We start from the raw sequence: 16,677 nt of genomic DNA on the forward strand, positions 1-16,677 counted from the left end.
GTACAGGAAGCGTTTTCCACAGAAGGAGGGGTGAGGGAACACTGAGACATATACCTGCCCCTCCAGCATGTCCTGTTTATGTGAGAGGCAAGCTTTAGGTCGATGCATCAGATGTTCCTGATGCTATATTTTACAGCTTTTCAGGAGATCTATTAGGGCTCTATTTTGGACTTTCTTTCCATACCATGTATTATTTTTTCTGAGTAATTTCTGTGGATGCTCCAGTTGTTGCATATGCCTGGTCAGGTACATGTCAAAGGGTGCAGTGCACTCAATGATTGGTCTTATGAGGTAGAGTACAATGCATTGATAACATGTTTGTTTCTAGATGTCATACCCCTGTTTATAAGTTGTGCAACATAGAATAATTTTCTCACTACAGAAGACACATGATGTTCAATTGCCAAATCACTGTCTGCATGCATTCCCAAACCCCTGACTATAGAGTGTATTCTTAGGGATGTATTGTCAATGTAATGGTTTGTTTTCCAAAAAATACTATAATGCACTTTTTGGCATTGAGTTTTAAACCATGATTCTGACACCAGTCATTAGTCTGTGTCAGGCCTTCTTGGAGGGTATTTTTGTCTTGGGGGATTCACTGACTGCACCCTATTTGCAATAATCTGCAAACTTCATTGGCCAGAGGCCCTTGATGTTAGCTTAGATGCCAAACAGGAGTAGTGATCCCTGAATCATCCCACTAGTAACCAACCTTTTTGTGGAGGAAGCCTCTCCTATTATAACTTTTTTGGGTCCTGTCTGTAAACCAGCTGGCTATCCAGCAGGCAATGTAGGGGATTATACATAGTTTAGTATGCTTTTCTACAACCCCTGAGTGTGGTATTGTGTCAACTGCCCTGGCCAATCTGAGGTAGGCAGTATGCACCATTTTGCCCTCTTCCATTGCTTTGGTGAACTTCTTGAAGATGTCTACCAGGTCGAGCAGGCAAGACCTGCCCTTAACAAACCTGTACTGATTCGGATCCAATGTTTGAAGGTTACCTATGACACCATGATTATTCTTTCCATAGCATTGCATATCAGTCTAGTCAGGCTTATGGGTTGATAATTCCCAGGTCAGTGGATGACCTGCCTTCATGCAGTAGGATAACCGTTACAGTCCTCCATTCATTTTGCACAAACCCTGTTGGAGACTGTGGTTGAACAGTGTTTCTAGTAGTCCTGATAGTTCATGTTCCATGCTATTAAGGACATATCTTGGGATATTATTGGGCATCACTGATGCAGTGTCCTTGGCCTTGCAGAGCACCTTGAGCACCTGCTGTCTAGTGATAGTTGAGGGAGTTATTGATGTGGGTTATTTGCTGAGGGTTATCTGGCAGGGAGAAGAGAGTAAAATTGGAGCTAAATTTGCCATCCAGGAGGTTTGCTAATTTGTTGGCCAGTAGGTTTGTTGTATATTCTGGCTCCATATACATGGCACCATTTACAATTAATTTGGTACACTGTTGTGTTTTGCCTTTGAGAATATGGACATAGCTGAAAAAGCTTTGTGATTCTCCTTGGCCTAAGATGCTAGTTTTACCTCAAATGTGGCTTTGGTGGACTATTACCCCCCTGTGTTGCTTGTTTAGCTTGATGAGGGATTTTATTACCTTTTTGGACATTGAACCTCCTAATTTTCCTATGAATTATTTCCTTTTGTTACACAACCTATTGATGCTGATATTCCACAAGGGCTGCTTGCTTTTTGAGTTGATCCTGTCCTTAATCTGGGTAGATACAATTGTCTCTATGCAGCTGTTAATATACAGGGTTTTTGTGAATGATTCTGAAAAGGCAAAAGTGTTTTCATGGTTTGGGGGAGTTTCAGACTTTGCCAGGGTGTCACTTAGTAGTCAAAGGTTTGCCCTAGAATAATTCCTAAAACTTCCAGGGTTAGCAGATGTTCCTGGTTTTACCTTTACTTCAAAGGAAACAGCTTTATGGCCTGACCTAACTAGTGAGAACATTACACTAGGGAGAGTACAGTGTTCCACCATGTTTGTGAGGTCCAGGGCAGAACATTACACTAGGGAGAGTACAATGTTCCACCATGTTTGTGAGGACCAGGTCAGAACATTACACTAGGGAGAGTACAATGTTCCACCATGTTTGTGAGGACCAGGTCAGAACATTACACTAGGGAGAGTACAATGTTCCACCATGTTTGTGAGGACCAGGTCAGAACATTACACTAGGGAGAGTACAATGTTCCACCATGTTTGTGAGGACCAGGTCAGAACATTACACTAGGGAGAGTACAATGTTCCACCATGTTTGTGAGGACCAGGTCAGAACATTACACTAGGGAGAGTACAATGTTCATTCATGTTTGTGAGGACCAGGTCAAGGAGGTATGTACCTATAGTGAGTGTACACACTAACTGGTCCAAGGTGTTTACATTTACAAAGTCCAAGAATCTTTGGGCCTGCGTAATAGAGGTTGTGTATAATTGTCAATTTACACATCCATGAGAATGGTGTTAGGTTGAATGGGGAATGTCCCCAGTACATATTGGTATGTATTATGATTTTCCTGGGTCATAGAAGGTGACCTATAGAGGATATGGCATGGGATGTTGTCTAAGTAATTCTGATGTGGAGAAGCTCAAGCACATTAAATTTACAGACCATCAGTGAAGTGTGTTTGCTTTTAATGTAAATATAGACAACTCTACATTTTGTGATTTCCTGAGCAGCAGTTGGTCTAAATCTGTGGAAAACATTGCAGCCCTACACTGGCATGGTGCTCTACATGGTTTTAGACCATGTCTCAGTAACTGATTAAAAATCTATTTTCTCCAGGGTGAGGAGAGCTTGCAGGGAATTGAGGTTCTTGTTTAGAGTCCTGGCATTGAGCACTAACACCTTCAGATTTTCCTGGAAATATTTAGTTATGTTGATAGGTTTATCAGGTTGTCAATGCCTAAAAAAAGCAGCATGGGTTGTTCACCAATTTTCAAAATCCCAGAGCGGACAGGTGCAGAACATTCCTGACAAAGCATCATGATCTTTTGACCATATCTTCTGAGGCTGAAAAATATTGTATCCCCTTTGAATGACACCATACTCTAAGCTATTTATTAAAGTCAATTATTATCTGTTCATATTGTGGCATCATCCTTGGAGAAAGTAGAATATGTGTCAGTGCTAGGCTCATACCAGCCTGGGATGCATAGTCTAAGAGTTCAGACACGTTTCTCTTCATGTAGTGCAGGGAGGTGCATCTAAGGCCGTTTATACTCACATGGACTATGAGTTATAATGGAACTTGTGGTTCAGCAACCTAAGCGTGTTCATGATATGGTGAATCCTGGCCTCTGACAGACAGCTGACTGTGACTGTCTCCTTATTTAGCATGTTGAGTGGAATATCTGTGTGTTTTTCACAATGCAGTCTCCTATGACCAAAATATTGGGTTGTGTGGGGTATGCTTTATGGGTGCAGAGGCCATATCTGTCATGTTGGGTATTAATTTTGTGGAAAACTCTTGAGGTTGCTGAGGATAGTTTTTGTTTGTACAATTGCTGGGTGGTCTTTGTGGTTTCGGAAGATTGCATTTAAGAGTCTCAGCACATTGGGTCTATGTATCTGATCCATAATATGTGAGGCGGGTGTAGTGTGTGTGTTACTGTCAACCTGTTTGTTATTATAAGAGTTTGTCTGTGAGAGACTTACCTCCAGTGACATTCTGTAACTACATTTCTCACACACCATATCACTTTGTTTAAGAATTAAGTGGTTGTCAATAAACATTAGACAATTGCTGCATTGCTTCAGGATCCCCATCTCCACCAGACTGACTGCAGAGATAGCAGGGAAGTGCGTGCCCATGACTACAGATCCTTATTTCTTCTTGTTCTAAAAGGGGATGGTACAAAAGGCATTTAGAGCTGGCTAGCTTGGTTGCTGTAAGAGTATAGACTACAATCAGGACTATCTAAGACTAAACTCATGGGGGGGGGTGCTGCTCAGTGCTCAAACTAGTTTCTATACTGTGCAATTAAATACTGTGAAATATTCAGGGGTAAAACATTTCAATTCTGTGTGCCTGCATATATACAAGGCACTGCTAACCACCACTATGCAATGACCGGATTTGCACAAACATGCCAAATTAATTTAGGCTTGGAAAACTGAACAAAGCAAATAGCACTCTGATCAATCAATCTCACTTAAAGCCTTCCTTTGCAATCCCCATCTCAGACAGACCAGGCCACCTTATACTCTCACTAGAAATGCATTCCCAGGCCTTATTAATGTAAAACCACATTACAGTTTGCCCAAAGTGAACTCAAACAGGATAATTGAATAATTTAGCCAGAAACAAATACTTTAAAATGACAACAATGCAGAGAAATCAGTGGCAAGGTCAGTGAAAAGCATGTCCCTTTACAGTGATGCAGGACAAAAAAATACAATAAATAATTTGAAAATACAGCAGGGAAAAAAGTGAAAGAATTATATAAAAGGTACAGAAGAATAAGAAGCCCCTCCCAAGGGATATTTAGGCACAAAAATCAGAGAAAGAAGTAGAGACAGACAAGGGAGAGCTCTAAAGAGATTAGTTGATGGTCTCTTAGATGTTTTGGGCAACTCAGAACCAAATGTCTGGAAACTGAAGGACTAAACAAGCTAGATAGAAGCATTTGTGATTGATAGCAGCACCGATGAGGCAGAATCCGGGAATACAAAAAGAATATAGGTCTCCACATGAGGTAATAAGGAATAAATAAGTGGAATGAATGGACACTGAAAGGTAGGTGACTGTAGACAGGGTAGGAAGTATGTATTAAACGAAACAGATTTTTACCTTGCTAAACATGTCACAGGAAACACAACTTCAAACTTTAAGAAACAATAGGAGGAACTGAACCAATTCCCAGGGCAATGGTGGATAATGCAATTGAGGGTGCATAGGACAAGCCTCCAAGGTAAGCAATATATTTTTCATAACAATATATTGATATACAATAAACTACAGTAAAATATGTTTAATATCCAAGTCTAAGAAGAAATAAGGAGTAATAGCTTATATAACAACTGGGGGCATGAAAAGGAATGTATGAGGAGAAATGGGGAAAAGGCAATGTGAATAGTGGCCCAAAGCCAGTGTGAAATAAACGAATGTTGCAATAATGGTGGTGGATAAGTGGTATAATAAAGACCTGCAAAACTGCAATGAAAAAATGTGCATCACACAAAAGAAGAGGACCGATAAATAAGAATGCTGTAATATAAATAGACTGGCATCAGTGTTGGTTTGGCATGTAATGTGTTGTTGTAAGGGACACTGGAAGGGCATAAAAAGTATCAAAAGCAGAGATCCAGAGGGCAGAGATGGGGAGGACATGTTTGAGCACAGGCAGCTCACAAAGAGCATAATACTCATCTCAGGGGGTAGGTCCAGAGGAAGGGTTATGTTGGATGGCAGCAACTGGGGAAGTGGGTAGGAGTGGGCAAAAAAACCCAAAGAAAATACAGATAATTATGTAAAACATTGGGGGTGAGGGTCAAATCTTATCAGAAGAAAGTGAATACATGAAAAGTTACAAAGGCTGGGGGAGACGATCAATTATGAGAAACAAAATTGAAACTTAGAGATGGTGAAAATATACCATGTTATGGCTACCTAAAGTGAGAAATGGACAAGGCTTGGGGACGAAGAAGAGGATTAACAATTGTAGTTCAAATAGGGTTTCATGTAACCACAGGGAACGTGATAAAACGTAGGATAGGTAGATGGAATATTTGGCAGGAAAGGATGGAAGGTCCATGCTGGACACTAGGAAACACATATGCACCAAACAAGGATGAATGGAGATTTTACAACAGCTTTTTTGATAACTGGCCACTGATAAGAAGAAATGGAAGGGATATAAAGGGGGAATACAGTGTCACCATAAAACCAGATAAAGACAGGTTGTATGGAAGAAGGCAGTGGCGGCTCATGCTATAGGACTGCAAGACTGCAGCCCCTCCCACCTGTAAAAGAAAAAGAAAAATAAATTGCCCCCCATGTTAATAGAATAAAATACAAAAAAATTCACGAGTCTCGGAACTCCAACTCCATGCATACGTGCTTAGTTCCCGACTGCTGTGTTAGGCAGTCCAGAACTCCACGCATGCATGTGTGCTTTTCCTGAACTCCAGACTGCTCTGTTAGGCAGTCTGGATAGGGAAAGAGGGAAACACTGCCCTGCCAGCCTAGATGTCTGTTCGGTGACAACCGCACAGACCGGAAGAACACTGGACTGCATCGCCCGCAGGCTGGTGGCTCCAGCCAACTCACGTCTCATGGGGAAAGCAGAACAGCCTGCGTGGGCTGCTATGGAGGAGGACAGGTGATCAGCGGGCTGCTATGGAGGACAGGTGATCGGCAGGCCGCTATGGGGGACTTAGCTGCCATGGAGGATTGGATCTGCTGGAGGTAGGGTGTGTGTGTGTGTGTGTGTGTGTGTGTGTGTGTGTGTGTGTGTGTGTGTGTGTGTGTGTGTGTGTGTGTGTGTGTGTGTGTGTGCCTGTGCATGTTTTAGCATGAGTGCTTCGTTAAATAATAACTACAGATGTTAAAGTCCATTAAGGAAGTAATTGATTCTGCAGTATGAAAGCAGATGGCATTTCCCTTAGTATCTGTGCAGGAAAAGAATTGGTAACCTGTTTTTAGTTGAATATGCGATTTATTGTACTTATGTGGTCAGTTAAGTGCATGCACATATGAAGATGAGCTTTGGTATAAGGTACACATCTGTCCAGTTGGTGGGACTAAGCTTTCTTCTCTCGCAGGACCAGCCAATAACTTCAGATTTTCTCTACCTTCATTTTTCTCTGCTTACACGGATGTTTAACATCTCTGACAGAGTTTGCAGACAGATCTACCATCCAGGATTGTATTCTTTGAAGGACAAGTGAGTTAATTTTGTTCCTTGCTTCATGGAGGGAATAACTTGGACTTATCATTGTGGACAGAGTTTGTTCCTTGCATCACTTGTGTGACAGACGTTGTTTAACTTCTCCGACAGATCTAGTGTGTGTGTGTGTGTGTGTGTGTGTGTGTGTGTGTGTGTGTGTGTGTGTGTGTGTGTGTGTGTAAGAAAGAGAGAGAGAATGACAGAGACAGGGAATACTACTTTCTTGTAAGGCCTACTATACTAAAGCACAACAGAAAATATAATACAGTTGACTACCTCTTGCAGTAGCCAACATGTTTTTGTAAGGAAACCTGTGAGTACCCAGATTTGCTCAGGTTTGTACAATAAGCTACCTTGTTGAAAACTGCTTGTACTGTGACATAGACTCTGACCCAGTATGCTAACTATAATTATAGCCTGATATTTACCTTACAGTTGTAATTGTATAATTCCATCATGCAACCCAGCATGGTAGGCATCGTTTTAGGGTGTGAAGAAATGGTGCTATTGTGTAATTCAAACTCAAGTACCAGTTAAAGTTGTGCGGCTGTTAAAATTACATAATGAGTTAAAATAAGTAACAACTTGCTCACTGTTTTCAGCTTTTATAGTTTAATCATGGTAAACAAGCAGTATGTGTTATGAAGTGTGGACATTTAATAAAAAATATGCAAAGACAAGGATAGTATGCTTAGACACAAGCTAAGGGGCATATATAAAACTAATTTTTATGCACAATGCTGTCCTTAGGAGTGTGAAATGCCCCCAGTGAAATATACCTGGTGGCTAGAGATGGGCTCAAACTCTGTACCTTGAATACAAATAGCAAGAGCCTGAATTTCCTACCCACCACCACTTGTGAAAAAGCTTTCAGATTTTTGCCTCATATTTGCCTTGTGTTCTGTTCCTTATAAAATCTGTGGTTTTCTGGATTTTAATTCACTAAGTAATGACAGACATTTGAATTTCAGACTTCATATTCTTCGGAAGGTACATGGTAACACAAAACCTTTTATTCTAGCAATTTTCTAAGTTATACGATCAATATTTGAAAATTGTCCCTATTTTTGGGGCTGTATTTCCCCATTATTGGCTTTGTCCAGGTTTTTTTGTGCTAAGAGGTAGACAGCTGTGATGAGAACTGAAGTCACTAAATGATAGCAATTTAAGTTTCAGTCTTCATGTCTTTCAAAAAACAGTTTATATGGCATAGTGGTATGTTGCTCTGAGTGTAATGCACAAGCTCTAGGTTCAATACTTGGCAGTGAAATGCATAGTGGTAACATAACATTTTATTCTAGCAACTTTCCAAGATTACACAAGCAATGTTTAAAATGTGTCTGTTTTTTGGGCTTTTGTCTCCGCTCAGTAAATATTGGCTTTTTCCATATTTCTTGTGCTGCAAAGTTGAGATTTACAGTTGAGTGTCAAGTAGATTTTACAAGGAGCTGAGAGCTTCAGGGGAAGAGAAGTTTAGTGCTGCTTATGCTGAGTCTACTTGCATTGTTAATAGCATAACAGGTTGAATACATGCTTTTGATGCAGAAGGCTGTGGGTTCTTCTCCCACAATATTTAGATGCATTGCTGATGTTGTACTGCAGTGCAGACAATGTCCTCTTTGGCAGAGATGCCTAGCAACTATGAACCTGTTATCAGTTTGCTATCCATTCCCTATTGCAATATTACTAGCTTATCATCAGGGCCATCACCGTCAGCCAGAGATATTTCAAATTGTGACATACTTCTTGTACCCCACTCCACCATGTAGTGACTCTGGACAAAGCAAGGCAAGGAGCAGTTATGCAGTGTAAGTGTGCAGAGTATCCCCCCATCCAAGGTAGACACAAGTACGACAGTGGCTTTTCATCCATCCTTGATTTTGCAGAATGTCCTGGTTTTCTGTTATATTTTTATACTGTTGATTTATGCTTCTTATTCAGAAAATGCATGTTGGTGCAGTGCATGCTGCTCTGTGTTTAAGTAGCAATGCATTAATGACCATCAGGCAAGCTTGTCTGAGATTGTAATATGCAAATAAGCTTTTAATAAGCATACTGTTAAAGAATTATCAACAATGAAAGCCTTTTTGTTGTTGCCATGCAGAGAATATTTTGCATAGCTAGATAACATATAAGCCTTAGGTACTGAAATGCATATGACAGTATATGTAATAAAGGACAGGATTACAGTATTTTCAGAAGCTCATTACATTTGTTGGAGACTTGCAGTTATCTTTGCAGGCTTTACCCTTAAACTAAACAGAATGCTAATCTATAATGTGTGGTCCATAACCTGTGCAGTAATCCTTTAAGCAATTTTTCCTGAGCTTGTTTCTTGTTTGCTGTTCATTTTTTACTTTGATCATGTTTTCCCAATGAAACAAGTAGATAGTTGTTGTCAGGCAGCACCGCAGTAGGTCTTTTTGGATAAGAAACATTTTTACAAGTGGGGGTAATCGGTATCACAGAGATTGCTACTTTCAGCATGTTACTTGGTACTTTTATTAAAGTGAATATAAATTGTAATTAGAACTGCAGTACAAGGAGAATTGGTTTGAGTTAAGTGCTACTTGTTTTTTTACACTTGATTTTGACTGGTATTCCAGTGATGTATTTAAAAAGTAATTTATTTTTTCATGTCTCACAACCTTTTTGTTTCCATCTAGATATTAAGTAAGCTGTCATTTAGCCAATGCATTAAAATATTTTTTTTCTTCTCTTCATTTTGTCTTGATTGGACTCTCATAATGATGGTTTGGCACCCAGGGCAGTGTATTTAATTGAAGTCCCAGTTTTTGTGGTTTTGAGCATAGCTCTGCCCCTTTCTGGTTGGCCACACCCCTTTGTACTGGCTCCACCCATTCAGTTGTCTCCTACAGCCCCCCTTTGATTTGAAGTCACCAGCCGCCACTGGAAGAAGGGAGTATTAAAAAAAAAGATGAGACAAGAACTAGACAGATAAATGAAAAAGGGAGGAAAGCTGACTATACGGAGGGCAAAGTATCCAATTGAGGGGGAAATACACTTTCACAAGAAGCATTTTGGCACAAGCTATTATGTTAGACAGGTTCATAGTGAAGGAAAATCTAATGGCAATAATGAAACATATCCAAATACAGGAAAGATGCATATCAGATCTTCCTTGCAGCAGTGAGACTTAATGTTAAGTGTACAAGAACAGAAAACGACGAAAAGGGTGTGGAGGTGAGATAACTATAAAAGGAAGGAAACAGAGGACAAGAAAACACTGCAGGTTCTACAAAAGGAGTTAGTACAGGGCAGTATAAGAAGCAAGGACAAATCAGAACAACACTGGCTGAATGAGCTCAAGGTTACTGAAACTGATGATTATCGAAGGAAAGAAGGAAGAGTGGTTGGTTAGTTGGAGAGAGAGAGAGAGAAAGAGAACGAAAGGTGGGACAAAAGGAAACCAGACGACATAGTAGAAGGGAAGTACAACAGATCAGATTACAAGCAATAAGAGTGAAGTTAAAGAGGAAAAGTATTACTGAGCAAGAAATCGAAGTAGGCAATGGTGGGGTGACTGGTGAATATGTGGGGAGACACGAGGGAAACAGGTAGCCTAGAAATACAAGAAAAGCAGGCAGGCAGAGACGTACAGAGGATAAGGGGAAGAGAGGGGGAATATTTAGAAGATGACTCATTCAGGGAAAGGTGTAAGGTATACTACAGAAAGATTTACAAACAACAATTATTTATATTTATTTATATTTTTATTTTACATTTGTTTGCTGGGAGAGTCCAGCTGACATATAACCCTTTTTCAGTGGAGGCCCGGGGAGAAAAGCTCCATTGTTAGTAAACTATTTTGTTAGTAGAAAGAAAATTGTATAATACAATAAAGAAAAAAATAGTAACAGGCATCCATAATGGTAAAAGCATATGACAGGGTACCTAGAGAGGAGTTGTGGTATTGTATGAGGAAGTCGGGAGTGGCAGAGAAGTATGTAAGAGTGGTACAGGATATGTACGAGGGTAGTGTGACAGCGATGAGGTCTGCAGTGGGAGTGATGGATGCGTTTAAGGTGGAGATGGGATTACATCAAGGAACAGCTCTGAGCCCTTTCTTACTTTGCAATGGTGATGGACAGGGTTATTCTGTTCTAGTCTTTTTACCATTATGAATCATCATCTTCTTTCGGCTGTTCCTGTTCTTCTCTCTAGAGCATATCTCCACCTCTCCAGGGTCTCCTCCACCTGTTCCCTACTCTCACTACAGATCACAATGTCATCTGCAAACATCATAGTCCATGTGGACTCCTGTCTGATCTCGTCTGTCAACCTGTCCATCACCATTGCAAATAAAAAAGGGCTCAGAGCTGATCCTTGATGTAATCCCACCTCCACCTTAAATGCTTCCGCCACTCCCACTGCAGACCTCAGCGCTGTCACACTACCCTCGTACATATCCTGTACCACTCTTACATACTTCTCTGCCACTACTGACTTCCTCATACAATACCACAACTCCTCTCTAGGCACCCTGTCATATGCTTTCTCTAAATCCACAAAGACACAATGCAACTCCTTCTGACCTTCTCTGCACTTCTCCATCAACACTCTCAAAGGAAATATCGCATCTGTAGTGCTCTTTCCTGGCATGAAACCATACTGCTGATCACTAATCATCACCTCCCTTCTTAAACTAGCTTCCACTACTCTTTCCCATAACTTCCTGCTGTGACTGATCAATTTAATCCATCTGTAGTAACTACAGCTCTGCACATCACCCTTATTCTTAAAAATCGGTACCAAAACACTTTTTCTCCATTCCTTAGGCATCCTCTCACTTTCCAAGATTTAATTAAAAAATCTAGTTAACAATTCCACTGCCATTTCACCTAAACACCTCCATGCTTCCACAGGTATGTTATCTGGACCAACAGCTTTTCTGTTCTTCATCCTCTTCATAGCTATCCTTACTTCCTCCTTGCTAATCCACTGCACTTCATGATTCACTATCCGCACATCATCCAACCTTCTCTCCCTCTCTTTCTCTTCATTTATCAGCCCCTCAAAGTACTCTTTCCATCTGCTCAACACACTCTCCTCACTTGTGAGTACATTTCTCTCATTATCCTTTATTATCCTTACCTGCTGCACATCTTTACTAGCTCAGTCCCTCTGTCGAGCCAATCGGTACAGGTCCTTTTCTCCCTCCTTAGTGTCCAACCTTTTATACAACTCTTCACATGCCTTATTCTTAGCCTTCACCACCTCTCTCTTTGCCATGCACCTCATCTCCTTATACTCCTGTCTACTTTCTTCATCTCTCTGACAATCCCACTTCTTCTTTGCCAACCTCTTTCTCTGTATACTCTCTTGTACTTCTTCATTCCATCACCAGGTCTCCTTGTCCTCCTTCCTCTTTCCAGATGTCACACCAAGCACCTTTCTAGCCATCTCTCTTACTAGCTCTGCTGTAGTTACCCAGCTATTCGGTAACTATTCACTGCCACCCAGTGCCTGTCTTAACTCTTCCCTGAGCATCACCTCACAATTACCCTTTTTCAATTTCCACCATTTGATCCTTGGTGCTGCCCTCACACTCATCCTCTTCTTCTTGATCACCAATGTCATCCTACAAACCACCATCCTATGCTGCCTAACTACACTTTCCCCTGCCACCACTTTACAGTCTCCAATCTCCTTCAGACTGGCCCTTCTACATAAGATATAATCCACCTGTGTGCACCTTCCTCCACTCTTGTATGTCACCCTGTGCTCCTCCCTCTTGTTAAAATACGTATTCATCACAGCCATGTCCATCCTTTTCGCAAAATCCACTACCATCTAACCTTCTGCATTCCTTTGTTTAACACCATACCTACCCATCACTTCCTCATCCCTTCTGTTCCCTTCACCAACATGCCCATTGAAATCTGCTCCAGTCACCACTCTCTCACCCTAGGGTACTTTCATTACCACTTCATCCAACTCACTCCAAAATTTTTATTTCTCATCCATCGCACACCCAACTTGTGGAGCATATGCACTAACAACATTCATCATTACAACATTAATTTCCAGCTTCATAAACATCACTCTATCTGACACTCTTTTCACCTCCAAAACACTCTTAGCATACTATTCCTTCAGGATAATGCCTACGCCATTTCAACTCCCATCCACACCATGATAAAACAATTTGAACCCACCTCCAGTACACCTAGCCTTGCTCCCCTTCCATCTGGTCTCTTGTACACACAATATACCAACCTTGCTTCGGTCCATCATATCAGCTAGCTCTCTCCCTATACCAGTCATACTGCCAACATTCAAAGTTTGGACCCTCACTAACACAGTCCTAGCCTTTATCTGCCTTCGGGCATGCCTTCCCCCTCTTCTCCTACTTCGGCCAACAGTAGCCCAATTTCTGCCAGCACCCTGTTGGCCAACAGCACTGGTGGCGGTCGTTGCTAACCCGCACCTTGACTGATCCGGTATGTATATCTGTACTATTGTCTGCATGTAAGATTTAGCAAAATTTTACTCCGGATGCCCTTCCTGACGCAACCCTCCCCATTTATTCAGGCTTGGGACCGGCACAAAGAAATGCACTGGCTTGTGCATCCACAGTGGCTGGGTTGAGAGTGCAATTACAATACTTAGTCTTATATACAGGTAGTATAGCAAACTGAAGACTTAAAATCTGGTTGATATTAACAGTGAGAAAGAAAAGAAACAACATAAGTTAGTCACATGGCTTAAATTGAATGCTCATTATATATGCAATTAAAATTTTAAAATCAGCTAGTTCCATGGTTTGGGCTACCCATGCCCAGTACATGCACAAGTCCAGGAATTGGTGAGGTGGGCTGTATTGTGACATGTTGGGACACAAGACTTGGAATGGAGCTGAAAAAGGAATGTAGAGTGATATATACTGGAAGAGCAACAAAGAGTCAGGTTGTATGCAAAGGTGACAAGGGAGATGATGAGGTAATGAAAGCCATATACAAGATGAGAAGGTGAAATGTGTAGGGCTATATGGATTCCCCTAGAATTCTACAAATGGGGATGAGTGGAAAAGCAGAAGGAAGGAGGAGGAGTACACGAAAATACATGACTCGGGCATAATACATAAAAGCATGAGGAGGTCCGGGATAACCACAAAGCCTTCAGGGAAAGCAGGAAGGGGTGAAGTGGAAATTTATAGACCTGTGTCTGTATAGATCAAGATTTTGATGACGGTATTGGTAGTATTACTGGATGATGTACTGACAAAAATATTTCAAGCAGGGTAAAATGGCTTCATGAGAGTAAGGAGGATAGAAAATAAATGGTAGGACCTCTTGGAATTTATACACATGGAAGAACAGACGTAGGACGGTAAAAGAGGGATTATACTCTTTGATCTGCAGATGACCTTTGATATGAGGAGGGAATTTCTATGAAAGACACTGCAGCAAAGGTGGGCAGAAAAAAAGTTTGTACATTGGACATAGACCATATACTAAGACCCAGATGATGAAGTACAAACAAATGGTAGAGTTTCTGATGACAGAGGGCCCAGACATTTGTGCATGCTATCCAAGGCCTGCTCTCACTTGTGCCTGCACAGCTGGCAATGAAAATTAGATACAATTTACCAATGCTAAAAGAAAAGGAGGGGATAAAATCTCAGTTTGTGTTATAAGCAATTGACTGCATGTTAATGTCAGAGAATGTGGCTACAGCAATGGAAGCTAAAAGAGAAAAAAATGAGAACACTGGGTAAGACAGCGATACAAGTCATAGCCTGGTACAGAACCCCAAACATGTCCTTAGAATCTCACTTCAAGTTCCTAAGCACCATGGAGTCTATCAAGGTCCAACCCAATACTCTCATACTGGGTGACTTCAACTACCTGTCCAACAACTGGTAAAACTATTCAAGTACCCAACATTTTCTGGAATTTATCAGTTCCAATGCCCTGGACAAGCTCATTCTGACCCCCACTAGAGTAAGCAACATCTTTGACCTGGTTATCACCAACATGAGAGACAATTGCTCCACACCTATAGTCAGTTCCTCCCTGGTTAAATCCGACCACAAACTGATCACCATGGAAATCTCCATCTCACCTACAACCCCTGCTAAGGTGACCACCCTGAAAAACTTCTCTAAAGCTGACTTTGGGCTCCTAAAAACAGAGGTGGCCAACTTTGTTGTACCCATGCCAATGGAAAATAGCTGCATGACTGCGGAATCATACACCAATGCACTATACGAGCATGTACACAAATGCATGGACCTTGCCATACCAAATAGAACTAAGATGCTGTCCTCCAAATAAAGAAGCCAATCTGATGGTCCCCAGCCATGAATAAACTCTACAACAGGAGGAAGAAACTGTTGCAGAAAAAAATAAATTTACAAGACTGGAAAACCTCCCTTATCAGTCTCAACAAAAAGCTGAGATCCCTTATCAAATCCTGTTAAGTCAGCTATGAAGGCAGAATTGCAGCTGACACCAAAAACAACCACAAAGCCTTCTATAGCTATATCAAAAACCTCCAAGGCAATACCCAGATTTGCTCTGAGTTACTGCACAATGGCACCTCCTATACTGAGCCAACAGATATAGCCAACATACTGGCCGACAGATTCAGTGCCAATCTTACCCCTCTCCCCCCGCAAGGGCCCTGTCACAATACCAGAAGAAAGCTTGGTATCCACCATTTCTGCAGCACAGGTAAAAGCTGCATTGTCCAAAGCCATGAATACAGCATACATAGGATCTGATAATATCCCTGGCTGCATCATACATGAGCTACAAAACAAACTGGTACCCCATCTGTGTGCCCTGTTCAATCACAGCATACCTCAGGCTATGTCCCTAACAAATGGAACACTGCTACAGTCATCCCTCTCCATAAAGGGGGAGCAACTACAGAACCTGGTAACTATTGCCCCATTAGACTGACGAGTCTGGTATGCAAAGCTATGGAGTGCATCATCGTGGACCTGCTTAACAAAGATATAGGCAATTTCCAAACTCTTGACCCCATACAGTTTGGCTTTGTCAAGGGGAGATTCTGCCTGCTGAACCTGGTTGACTTCTTTGAGGAAGTCACCAAGGCTGTGGATGAGGGTAAGGCAGTGCATGCAGCCTACTTTGACCTGGCCAAGGTCTTTGATACCATTCCCCACTCAGGTATCACTGATAAACTCAGTAAACTAGGCATCAACCCTTACATCACTAGATGGGTTGCAAATTGACTCACAGACAGGACCACAGAGTGAAAGTTGCAGATTCCAAGTCAGACTGTCGACCAGTCATGAGTGAAGTCCCACAGGGTCTGTCCTGGGCCTCTCCTGTTTGGCATCTACTTCTCAGAAGTCCAGGCCAATACAGAAGGACTCTGGCTGACCAAGTTCACTGATGACTGCAAGCTAGGAGTTATTATCAACTCCCCAAATGATGCAGACATCCTACAAAAGGGCTTCTCTGAGACCAATGACTGGTGTCAGAACTATGGCCTGAAGCTTAACCCCAAAACATGCGTTATCATCCCCTTTGGAAAAAACTCAGTTCCCATGAATTACCACATTGCTGGGAGCCCACTGAACACTGAAGGGACCATAAGAGATCTGGGCACCCAGGTCGACAGCCACCTCACCTTCAACCACCACATTGCCACTGTGATCAGAAAGTCCTTCTATGTGACACATCTTATAACCAACGGTTTCGCATCCAGGAAGAAAGAGGTCCTCATCCCTCTGTACTCATCCCTCATCAGACCAGTCATCAAA

The sequence above is a fragment of the Protopterus annectens genome, chromosome 13.part0, assembly GCF_019279795.1.
Source record: "Protopterus annectens isolate FY-2018-M chromosome 13.part0, PAN1.0, whole genome shotgun sequence".
NCBI lineage: Eukaryota > Metazoa > Chordata > Ceratodontiformes > Protopteridae > Protopterus > Protopterus annectens.